This window comes from Canis lupus, chromosome 30 (assembly GCF_048164855.1).
Source record: "Canis lupus baileyi chromosome 30, mCanLup2.hap1, whole genome shotgun sequence".
In the NCBI taxonomy this organism is placed as follows: domain Eukaryota; kingdom Metazoa; phylum Chordata; class Mammalia; order Carnivora; family Canidae; genus Canis; species Canis lupus.
The window spans coordinates 12,315,293-12,327,928 of NC_132867.1; the positions used below are offsets into that span (position 1 = coordinate 12,315,293).

The 12,636-nt window shown below is 35.0% G+C and overlaps 1 protein-coding gene and 1 pseudogene across 7 annotated transcripts in view; both read left to right on the forward strand.

Moving 5' to 3' along the window:
* Positions 1-12,636, forward strand: part of ROBO1 (roundabout guidance receptor 1) — a 1,129,252-nt gene that overhangs the window by 823,532 nt on the left and 293,084 nt on the right. The window lies entirely within an intron of this gene.
* LOC140621871 (U6 spliceosomal RNA) lies at positions 173-270 on the forward strand (annotated as a pseudogene).

Here is a 12,636-nt window from a genome sequence, read left to right on the forward strand (position 1 = left end):
TCTCCCTCTGCCTATGTCTCTGCCTCTCTCTCTCTCTGTGTGACTATCATAAATAAATAAAAAATAAATAAAAATATTTTTTTTTAAAGAAACTGTAGCCCTAGTTGTTAATAGTACCATACCTCTTCATAGTCACAACTCTTATAAGACAGATACATAAGGAAGTTAGATAGTGCTCATTTTGGCAGCCCATATTTAAAATTGGAACCATACAGAGAAGATTAGCATGGTAAGGATGGTACACAGATTTGTGAAACGTTCCATATTTTTATTCTTCTCTGATATCATCTATGGGTGGAGAAAGAGACTTTGTAAGTGAAGTGATCCATCCGGTTTAATGCCCATTCCCAATTCCTCTGTCAAAAAAGAAAAAAAGAGAGAGAGAGATTATAGATAAACAGTATTACTTATAGATCCAATTCTAAACTCTTTCATTTAGAAGAGATCACCTTGGGAAAAGAATGATCTGAATGTATTTCCACTTGATGTTTTATAAATCAAGGTTTTTCCATACAAATATTTAAAAGCATATTTTGGATATAGTCTATAATTTTACTTTAGGAATTGAGCCTCTCAATAAGGGTTATAATGTAGAAAAAAATAAGATTTATTTATTTATATTTATTTGAGAGAGAGAGAGAGAGAACACATAGGCAGGGAGCGGATGTGGGGCTCAGTCTCAGGACCCTGGGATCATGACCTGAGTCGAAGGCAGATGCTTAACTGACTGAGCCACCCAGGTGCCCTTGTAGAAAAATATTTTTAAGTCTGTCACAAATAAAATAAAGATGTGGGAGGGAAAAATTATCAGTCAGGATGTAAAAATACTGGGAATGAGTTATACCAGACAAGAACCAATAGTCATATGATCTATATTTTTCATTGTGATTTTGCTTGAAATTGAGCATGAGGATTATAAATTTAATTTTAAACAGAAATTGAATATAAACATCTTTGAACCTTTGATAGAAGTGGGTTAAAATCAAATCAGAAACACGTAATGCTATTTTTTTCTTTTTATCTTCCCCAAATTTTAAATAATTTTAGAATTGTAAAAATCCTTTAGAAAATTCTAGGTGTTTCTTATTATTTGGCACCTTTAGAATTTTGAGTAAATCTGAATGTAGGCCACTGTCAGTTCTATATTTTTGAGCATTATGTTTCCGGGGGCCCAAAGTGTAAAGGCTAATTTTGACCTTGTTAGAAGAGGTGAATATATTTTTTTTAATTGTAATGTGTGCAATGGTGGGGCCTCTTTTTTTATACCCCCTTTGTCCTTCCAGTTTGTCAGTGTTTTGTTTGTCTTGTTTCAACTAAACACCCAGTAAAAAATAATGAAAAAAGGTAATAGGCTTATTTGTAAGTGTTCTGTGCTGATTCTTTAAGAGAAAATATTTTCAGGTAGAACAGATGGTTAATTTGGCATTTTTCATAACAGTTGCCATTTTTAAATACTACATATCTTTAAAATGAATTTTCTCCATTTTTACCTAAGATTTTAGTTAAGTTTAAGTAGGTAAAATTAAATGGATATTGTAAGCCATTGCACTATTTCCAAGGTTAATGTTAAAAACCAAGCAAGTTACATTTAGTAAAAATATGGATGCATATTATTGATTCTTCTGGTCATTCATTGAGAATTGTAGTAGTGTCACAAATAGTTATAGAGGATGAGGGCTATTGGAGTCTGAAAGGTATGTCAAATGGATGGGATAAATATGTATATTAAATATATTCAGCTTTTCTATCTGGCTCTTAAGCCTCTTCTTTTTGAAGATTTTATTTATTTATTAGAGAAAATGAGCAGCGGGGAGGGGCAGAGGGAGAGGGCAAAGCGGACTCCCCTCTGAGCAAGGAGCCCTTTGTGGATCTCCATCCCAGGACCCCAAGAGCATGACTTAAAACCAAAGGCAGACACTTAACTGACAGGCTCTCAGTGAGCAGGACCTGGGGATTATGACCGGAGCCCAAGGCAGAAGCTTAACTGACTGAGCCACCCAGGTACCCCAAGCCCCTTCTAAAATTAAACTATTCAACAAGGCTTACTGCATGCACTGAGTGAAGTATTATTTGAAAAAAAATAATGTAACTGTTACCTTTAAATTTGCATGCGTTTTCATGTTGTGAATGTTGATGTTAAAAATATTTGATAAATTTCTACACTTAGCATATCTTTTTGAATTTTTGATGCAAGTAGTTTTATCCTTTGTGATTTTTTAAGAGATTTTTAAAATATAGCATGAAACTGTTGTTGGAAACTGTCAGAGTGTATGTTTCTGGCTTATTATATAGTCAGTTTGTACAAAATGAAATTTAAAAGTGAATGAAGAAGGGACCATACATTTAAAAATCCCAGCCATACAGGAGATTCCATTTTCTTACTGCCATTTGTTTCCTTTTTTTTTTTTTTTTTTCATTTGTTTCCTTTGAATTGGTTGGTAGTCACTTGTCCTTATATAAGATGAAAATCACACCCTTGTCCTCATACTTTGATTACTGAATCTTAGCGCTCAATGAATGAATTGTTCTCACCATCAAACTCCAAGCCTGGGGCAGTTAAGTTTTCTTGGTCTAGCCTAAGGAAATATGACCCTCTCTAGGAACACTTCCCATCTGCACACATAAAAGGGCTCTGTCTTTAACCATTACAATAGCTTTCTGCTTTCCTTTAAGAAAAGTTTTGTAAATCAAGAAAGCTTTTGTGATGTGTTCCTTTAATCTCTATTTGCTTCTCCCTATTCTTTTTATTTCAAAGTTTAATTAGGAATTCTAGCATTTCACAAATTGAAAGAAATAAAATATTTGACTAATATGAATCAGAACTCAACAATGTAAGACTAAATACACCTGCAAATATCAATCTATTATTTCCTCCATCAGGACTGAAATTTTTGACTATTTATGGTGGAGAGATTATATTTGAGTTTATTTTATCTTTCTAGTTAGTCTAAAATGAAGCAATGCGATTTTATTTTATTTTTGCGATTTTAAATATACTGTGCAGCCTGTTTTAATAATTTTTTGCATTATTTTAGGTTATTAGTTAATATTTAGGATCTAATCATACTGAATCGAGGTCTCAAATATTGGTCACTATATAAAACAGTTGCTAGTGGACCTGTTGTTTGGTTCATTGCTCATTTGGTTCCAGCATTAAATGTAAATATAGTAGGGCTACAACTTTGTGTTTGATTCTATGTAGTTCAAGTTACCCCTGAACACACTAAAACAGAACTCAGTTATACTATTGGTTACATATTAAGCTGACCAGATAAATAGTGTGTTTGATAATGGATCATGTTTTTTACTTCAGTTATTCCATAGTAGAAATCCTATGTATCCATCCCCATTTGTTGGCTAAAGACTTAGTACAGTGACTGATATAATTCTAAATATACATTTTATTTTTCAAATAAAGGTAACTTTTTTCAGCTATCATATTTTAAAAACCGGATTCTTTTCAGATCCTATTTTCTGTTAAGTATATTCAGTAATGTAACATTTTGGTGAGAAAAGGAGGAAATTTCTAGCAAAATTGCTTATAGCAAATTATGTATGTGATCATTTTAAAGGTTAATGAATATGCTGCGTTTTTTTAGTGGCAATCTATGTTTTAATGTATTGTGACATGTAGCCTGAACTTCCCGTGTCTTTAAAAACACGTACACACAACTCACTGTTTTCCATTTATGCTTGGATGCTTTTACTAGTTAGCTAAAATTGATGATATTATCACAAATATTTGTGCTCGTAGAGGTTTTGAGAACAAGGAAGGAGGTTTAATAAGATAGGGTCTTACACTCTGCTTAAACACCCTGTCTTCCATGCTAATCTCCTATTTACAATGATCCATTAGGAACATTTCATGGTAGGCAGCATGTAGACCAGAATTAAAGAACATATGGGTACAGTTATCCTGGTTAAAATGGCCAACGTGCCTTGTATTGTGTCTGGAAGATAACAGGACAGGTGGTAATCCATCTTCACAGAGTGGAGACAGCTGGTATTTTCCGTAAGCTGAAGCAGTCTTTTTCTATGTAGTCTCACCTCGCAGCTGATATGTCGCTTATTAGTATAATTCAAAACACACATTGATGTTAAAAAGCATTCTGTTTCTCTGTCCACTACAAAAAGCACTTTGTGGGCCAGGCATAAATCAAAACAAACAGACAAAAAAGACATATATTTTAGTTTTTGAACTTGAAAAGTTTAAGCTTCAATTTAATTGTTTTTTTAAATGTAAAATAAAGATTATCTTTAACTCGGCTCTCCTGTAAAATATTTTTCCTTTGAACTAGGTAAGAGAACTCTCTTCCCTATATTCCATATTCCCCAAATTATGAAGTTTTCAGGGAAAATCTTTAGTTCATACCATCAGGAGATATTTGTTAAAGTCATTTTTAAAAAAAGCTATGTGTCTCCTATCATTTCTTATATTACTGGAAGGATTATTGGACATGTATTGGAATCATAATAGTAGACTCTCTCAGTATCTGCTTGGAAATTGTTTTTTTTTAACATTTTTGCTTGCTTCCTGTTATTCAGTGTAAAGAAGAAATCAAATCTGCTGGATACCTGGCATATTGAGAACTGGAGTTCTGTGTTGCTTACAGTTCATTTCAGATTCCAATTACCCCTTTCAAATACTGTAAAAATTTTGACAGGGCCTTCGATTGTAATGGCCATATCAATTGATTTAGTATGTCTCAAAATTCCCCAAAGGCAAGGTGAGGTTAAAGGTCAGATTACTGGTGCATGACATTCTTACTCACTTTAGTAAGATCAGGATCAGCGGTTTCCTGGAGCACACTGGGCATTATTCTAATCTCTCTCATCCAAGTATTGCGGAATTGGTATCACTAATACTGTCCCTATCTGTAAAAGAGCTAAGGGTACTCACACAGTAACTGAATGAGCTAGGATAGTGAGAGTTCAGCACATGCACTGAATTCTTGTTTATTAAAACCAAATGCTCTTTTACATATTCACTCCATTTCAGATAAGTAAATTTTGTGGCTGGAGCTATACATCGATTTCATTAAAAAAAAAAAAAATGTATGCTCTACAAAAGTAGACTTCAAAACTACAAATGTGAAGTCAATAATTATTTCCCAGAAATTCGATTTCAGAACGTCTCAAAGTAGGGGCTTAAGTATCTATTACTTCCTTTAAGTACTTTCATGTCTGCAGTTCTATGTTTTCTAATGGCCACCTTCTCCTTCTATATTCATGGTTTTGCAATAGTTGGCTTTATTTAGTGCAATGACAAAACTAAATGATCTTTGCCCTGACTTTCTCCCTGGGGTGTAATTCAAGTATAGAACAGGAGTTCTCAAACTACAGTGTGTATCAGATCACCTGGATTGCTTGTTCAAGCCTGATCCCTGGGTTGGCAGGTCTTCTGAGTTAGCAGGGCTGGGGTTAGGCCTAAGAATTTGCATTCCTGGCGAGTTCCCAGGTGTGGCTGATGAAACTGGGTCAGAGAGGGCACGCTGGGAACGTCAGCTCTGTAAAATACTTTTAAATGTTATTTCAGCCTATTTGAATTAGTTACCACCTTTCAAAAGTATGGCCTCTACTGTAATGAAGAAATTACCCAAAGGATGCCTAGAATATTTGCTGTAGTGCATGAGCAAACCATTGTAAAAACATTTGCTTGATGGATTTGGGAGGGGCATTTAGGAAACCACTGGCATTTCCTCCCACTTTTCATTTCTCCTCCCCATTTCTTTCTGTCCTAATCCTCTTCTTCCACAATGGAGTTTTCTTCAACATTTCCTTCACATTTGACTCTACTCGACTCTCTTACGAGTTACCTAATGATGTTTCAGATTTTCACTGATCCCTTCTAGGAGTTGAATCAGTTTTGGTATTAGTGGGATTGGAAAGACTGAAACTTTCTTCTGCTTCCTTGGAATAAAGTCTACAAAAGTGCCATTCCTTAGGTGAATGTAGGTCTGATTTAAAGTAATCTTTTACTGAGGAGTAAAAAGAAAACTATAGAAACTTAAAAACCTCTTGACATTAGTGTACTTATTACGTATATAAACAATATGTGACACCTTTGAAATACATAAAATGGTTTGAAAATTCAATTTAATGAAGACTTTATTCTATAGGACCACGAAGAATCCCTTATAAACACATGCACACTGTTGATTGTCTAATACATTAAAGATGTGTGAATGTATATTCCTCATTTGTTCTCTCTTTCAAAATAAAGTCCTTTAATATTAAGTAGTATAGGGGCGCCTGAGTATCTCAGTCCATTGAGCATCCCACTTTCGATTTCTGCTCAGGTCAAGATCTCATGGGTCCTAGGATGGAGTTCCACATCAGGCTCCCGGCTCAGCAGGGAATCTGCTTCTTTTCTTCTCCCTCTGCGTCTGCCCCTCCACATGTGTTCTCACTCTGTCTCTCTCAATCAAATAAATAAATCTTTTTAAAAATATTAAATACTATAATAGTAAGTCTCAAGAGTATTTTGACACACATATTTTCACTTAATGTCTTCATGAAATGCTACTATGAATGTTTAGCTTTATATTACTTAAATTTTGGAGAGTTTCAGGGTCATATAATTTTATTATTTTTTTGTGGCATCATCGGTTTTTATAGTTTAAAGTATTAGGTTCAGTTTGGGATACCTAATGGTTAAGCAGCAATAACTATTGATAGTTATTACAGTTACTTTACAAATTATTTTAATTGCATAATGCCTGATAGCAAAATTAAGTAAATATTTACCAAAATATACTGGTGGTCTGAGAAAATGACTAGATTTTTCTCTCAGAATTGCTTTTTTATCTTTGATATATCATTGATAAAAATGTCAAGTGAATACCTTTTTCAAGGAAAAAAAGGAAATGATAATAGCAATTTATTAATTTTCAGTTTGATGATTTATTGAGCTTATTAGAAAATTAGAATATTTACAGCCACAGGTAAATTTTTTTGCTGTCAGGAAATCAGATTATAAGGTTTTTTGGTGAACATGCAATTAGAGAAAAAGTGTTTGTTATTCTTAAGGTACTTCATTGGGTTTAATACATGTACCTTTTGGGGTGGCTGGGTGGCTCAGTAGGGTAAGAGTCCCAATTCTTGATTTTGTTTTGGCTCAGGTTATGATCTCAGGATCCTGAGATCAAGCCCCATATTGGGCTCGGTCCTGGGCATGGAGCCTACTTAGGATTCTCTCTTTCCCTCTCCACCCCTCCACCACTACTCCAGACCGTGCACCCATGTACCTCCCCTCTAAAAAAAAAAAAAAAAAAATCATAATAATATGTGTACCTCTTATCTCCTAGAGGGATAATCTTTGGGTTTGCAACTCTTAGGCAAAAGTTATATCCTATTAACAATATAGAACTCATATTGGCTACATTTTTTTCTTTTTTAAGTTTTTATTTATTCATTTATTTAAGTAATCTCTACACCCAACATAGGGCTCAAACTCATAACCTTGAGAACAGGAGTTGCATGCTTGTCTGACGCAGCCAGCAGACGCCTCTGTTTTTCTTTTTGAGCCAAGTAAATAGATGCTTATAAACAGTATGGGATTTACAATTTAATCCTTTGTGTGAATATGACAGTGATTTTATATATAATTCTCAGTTTGATTTTCTGAACAATTTCAAAGTTAATGTGAATGTAGTTTTCTGTTTATTTCTTTTAAGGATTTTATTTATTTATTCATGAGAGACAAGAGAGAGGCAGAGACACAGGCCTGTGTGGAGGCCTCCTCTCCACACAGAGGAGGAGCAGGCTCCATGCAGGGAGCCCGATATGGGATTCGATCCTGGGACTCCAGGATCATGCCCTGGGCCAAAGGCAGGTGCTAAACCACTGAGCCACCCAGGGATCCCTAGTTTTCTGTTTAAAGAGGAATAAATTTCTAACATATCTGGGGCAACCAGAATTTGACTTCCTAGGGCATTAGTGAAATCTAGGTAGAGATACTCATGCTAAACACCAGTTTCCTGTCCTGAAATGCAGAGTTCCATAATTCATCATTATGAAGAAAAGCGTGGATCATAATAGATTTTCTTTTTGCCTTACCACCTATATCCCTGTAATTTAAATTGTTTTTGTAATTAAAATAAATCTGTGAATTATTTTAAGCTTTGTGTTTATATTTTTGGGTTTTAATGCTCGTTTTCAGTAAAACTCTAAAATTGACTTTTAGAATAGGGTATGGAATGCATCTTACATTTTTATTGTATCTATGTTGAAAGACTGACCAAAAATGTCTGTTAGAAGAATTTTAGCAAACTCTAGAGTGCAGATTAATGTTCAGTACACAGCTCCTGCATACTCTTCATCTGTGGAATAGAAACTGTCCTTACCACTGCTGCAGTGTGTACTTTCAATGCCCATGGCTTCTTGGTACAGTGAAACTTAATGTTAACTAGTGGCATAAGGGGGGCAATCATGTCTGACTTTCCGAAGGGGAGAGATTTGCACAGCATGTGATTCTAATGAGCTCAGACAGTGGAAAGGAAAAAAGAACCACAATTAGTACCAAATATAGTAATTTTTCTACTCATGACCAACATTTAATATATTCATTTTAAGTGGCAACTCAGACTTATTGGTAAACTCCAGTACATATGAATCATCATTTATAAACCCTGTGTTTTGCAAACTTGCATATTTACCACACAGAAGAAGTCTCTGAAGACATTGGTGCTCAGCAATTACCATAGTTTTAAAACATGCCCTCTGGTCAACATATATAGTAGGAAATAGCTAGGTTATTTGTTTGTTTGCTTGATAGCAAGTTATGTTGGTAAAAGTCAGATGTTCATTATAACTAAATATAAATAAATTGAATTAGAGAGTATTCTGAATGTGATAATGGTTGCAGCATGGCATGACAATTTATTATTATTATTTATCATTCTTACAGCATGGTGTGATAATTTAAGGAGCAATGAGATAGAGATTAATTTTTGCTGAATATTAATTTAGTTATAAATATCTTCACTAATATACTCTTCAGTTGATGCAAACTAGCTAAAATTAGTGGTCTCTGAAAATTTTAAAGAAAAAAGTTTTAAACTATTTCAGTTTTTATGAAATCTGCTATTTTAGAATCTTCTATTCCATCTTACTCTCATTATATTCTCATTAAACTGACCCAAAGGCACTCTCTTTGGGTGGTATGTACCTTTTTTATGAAACAAAGTCAAAATGCCTAGAAATTTAAATTTTATTGCTTTTACCTGAAGGGAACTGTTCACTTTTTTAAAAAAGCTCTTATTGTTATGATTTACAAGTTAGGTTTATTTATTTTTCAGTGTTTTTCTCTGTATCTACTTTCCCCCACTCAGTACCCAAGTCATAAAATAAAAGCCCTGTGCTGGAACCTAATATTATTTCTCCTGATCATGAACTTTTAATTGTCAAACTTGTCATGGATACATGGCACAAGTGAAAGAATAAAGGAATAACATGAATTTTATCACTGTTGTGGCTCACAAGTGCAAAGTTGTTTTTCTTTTTTTTTTTTTTTTAATTTTTATTTATTTATGATAGTCACAGAGAGAGAGAGAGAGGCAGAGACACAGGCAGAGGGAGAAGCAGGCTCCATGCACCGGGAGCCTGACGTGGGACTCGATCCCGGGTCTCCAGGATCGCGCCCTGGGCCAAAGGCAGGCGCTAAACCACTGCGCCACCCAGGGATCCCCCAAAGTTGTTTTTCTTCTATTTTTTCTACTCTGTGTAGATTGCTAGCCCTTTCCATTAATTATAGCTAGGACCACCACATATGATTGTATAGTTCGTTCACTGTGAAAGGACCAGTCTGGCCAAGGGAGCATAGGCTATAGTCTCCTCTGACTCCCTACTCTCCAGAACAAGTTTGTAAGACTGGGTCTCCAGGAGGGCCTCTTTTCTAATCTTCACAAATCTACTACCATGTAGTAAATGAAATCTTGAATGCTTTTGTAAGGTTCTTTGTACAATTGCTACATCTTTGTCACTATGCTAGATTCATTCAATTCATACTTTTTTCAGAGGTGGGTTTTTTGTTTTTTATTTGTTTTATTTTATTTTTTATTTTTGCATAAGTGATTCTCAAAGTTTGGTCCAGAGTTCCTCTTAGGAAGTCCACAAGGTCAAAATCATGCATGGTAAAAGATTCATTCAAAGGTCAAGGCAAAATAATATATTTTAATCTAATAGGTTTCAAAAAGTTGGTTGATGTGTTTTCAGATTCCACTTTGTCACTAACATTTAAGTGACTACTACATGTTGACTGTTAGTGTAGTAAAAAATAAGAATATCCACGATTATTTGAAAAGGCAGTTAAGATACTTCTCCCTTTTCTACCTAGATGTCTTTGTGAGGCTTACTTTTCTTCACATATTTCAACAAAATTATGTATTGTAAGAGACTGAATGTAAGAACAGATAGATAGCAGCCAGCTCTCTATTCATTAAGCCAAACATTAAAAACAAGTCAGCAGGGACGCCTGAGTGGCTCAGCAGTTGAACATCTGCCTTTGGCTCAGGGTTTGATCCCGAAGTCCCGGGATCGAATTCCACATTGGGATCCTGCATGGAGCCTGCTTCTCCCTCTGCCTGTGTCTCTGCCTCTCTCTGTGTCTCTCATGAATAAATAAATAAAATCTTAAAAAAAATCTGCAAAAATGTAAAACAGTACCATTCTTTTCACTGTATATATTTGGGAAAATATAGTTAGCTTTTGTGAAAATGTTATTTGTATGGACATTAAATAAGGTTATCTTTATTTTAAAGTAAGTATTTTAAATTTTTCTCCATTTAAATTTCTAACATTATTGCATCAGTGGATAGGATTCCCATAAATAAAAATGCTTTGGGGTTCTCAGTAATTTTAAGAGTGCAAAAGGCTCCTGACACCAGATCATTTGATAACAGCTGCTTTAAGGTATCAGAATGTCCAACGTTCCTTTGTTGGCAATAATAGTGATGTTCTAAGTATTGGACTGAATGTACACATACATATTTGGTACAAGAGAATTGCTTATCCTAGGAAAAAGGAGTCCAGCCTGCCTGTTTTTCAAGGATCACTTGAGTTTTCACATTTGATTCATCTTGAGCCAGCCTACAGGTGCAGATGTGTTGACTCAACTCAGCAAACATGGAGAGAAGCTGATCATAAAGGCCAAGTCCGTGGCTGTCAGGATGGTTTTAATTAACAGTAAGGCACGCTTGGTCCCATTTTGTGTGCATTTCAAAATGTTACTTGTCCATTGAGATGGCTCACAGATGAGGCACTACTTGAGCTTTGCTGAAATGCAGCTGTGACATGTGCTTTTTAAAGAAGACAGGAGAGAGGGGTTCAGGGCAAGCGATTCTGTGTGAATTAGGAACTATTTTATGAACGATGTTGGACAGCTGGTCTGTTCATAATGATTGTCAGAGAAGACCTAATATGGCAGGGAGGACCTCCGGATTCAAGAATAAGAATGTTCTTGCCGGTGATACTAAATAGTGTATGTCTAAAACAAAACCAAGAAACAAGCAAAAAGCAAAGCAAAAAAGCTCCTCTCTTCCAGATTTATACCACTTTTACACTTTGATTAGAATGATGTTGACTTGTTCAACCATTATACCTAGTCTTGACAGTCATGCCATTAGCTGTAGAAGGCAATCTATCATAGTTGTTAAAGCCATGGCTTTGAAGTCACTCAGACACTCAAATCCAAATTTTGCCTCCAACACTTACTGTTTGTGTGAGTGCTGGCAAGTTGTCTTACTTCACCAGGGCTCAATCTCTTCATCTGAAAATGAGTAATACTACTCTCTTGAAGGTTTATTGTGAATATTAAAACATATTTAAGTATGAAATACAGTACCTTTCTTATAGTGAGTGCATCTGTGTGTGCTCTCTCTATAGATAGAAGGAAAGAGAAAAGAAAGAAAAGAAGAAAGAAAAAGAAAGAAAGAAAGAAAGAAAGAAGAAAGAAAGAAAGGAAGAAAAGATTTAGTGCTAGCAAGCAACAACAGAGTTTTAATGTTGGAGATCTCTTTCTCTCATCCCTGCTTCACCCCCTGCTCTTCCCCATTTAAATATCTCAGTGTTGCCTTGATTCCAGAGGTATAGTGTATGAAGACAGAAATTAAAGGGTTCATGTAGTGGCTACCTAATCATTTTCAGGGAAAATAAAAATAGCCTCTTAGGGGTCCTTAGACATAAGTTCTAAAGTCAAGTCAGGTCAATTCATAATTAATGACAAAGTATGATCTCTCATACTTTGATATTTTTAGTTTATTTTTTAGGGTTTTCTTTTTAAGATTTTATTTATTTATTCATGAGAGACACAGAGAAGGAAGCAGAGACACAGGCAGAGGGAGAAGCAGGCTACATGCAGGGAGCCCGATGTGGGACTCAATCCCAAGATTTGATCCCTTTACCTGGGCCAAAGTCAAATGCTCAACCACTGAGCCATCCAGATGCCCGATATTTTTAGTTAAACAGAAACTTGCGTTCTTCTTCTTGCATCATCCTTATGCTTTAATTACTTTAATTATGGCAAAAGCAATTTAGGAAATTATAGAGAAATAAGACCCTAGGCAAATATGACTTTAGTATTTGTATCATAGTTATTGATTCCTCAGTTCAAAAGAATGGGATCAGTCTTATTTGAAA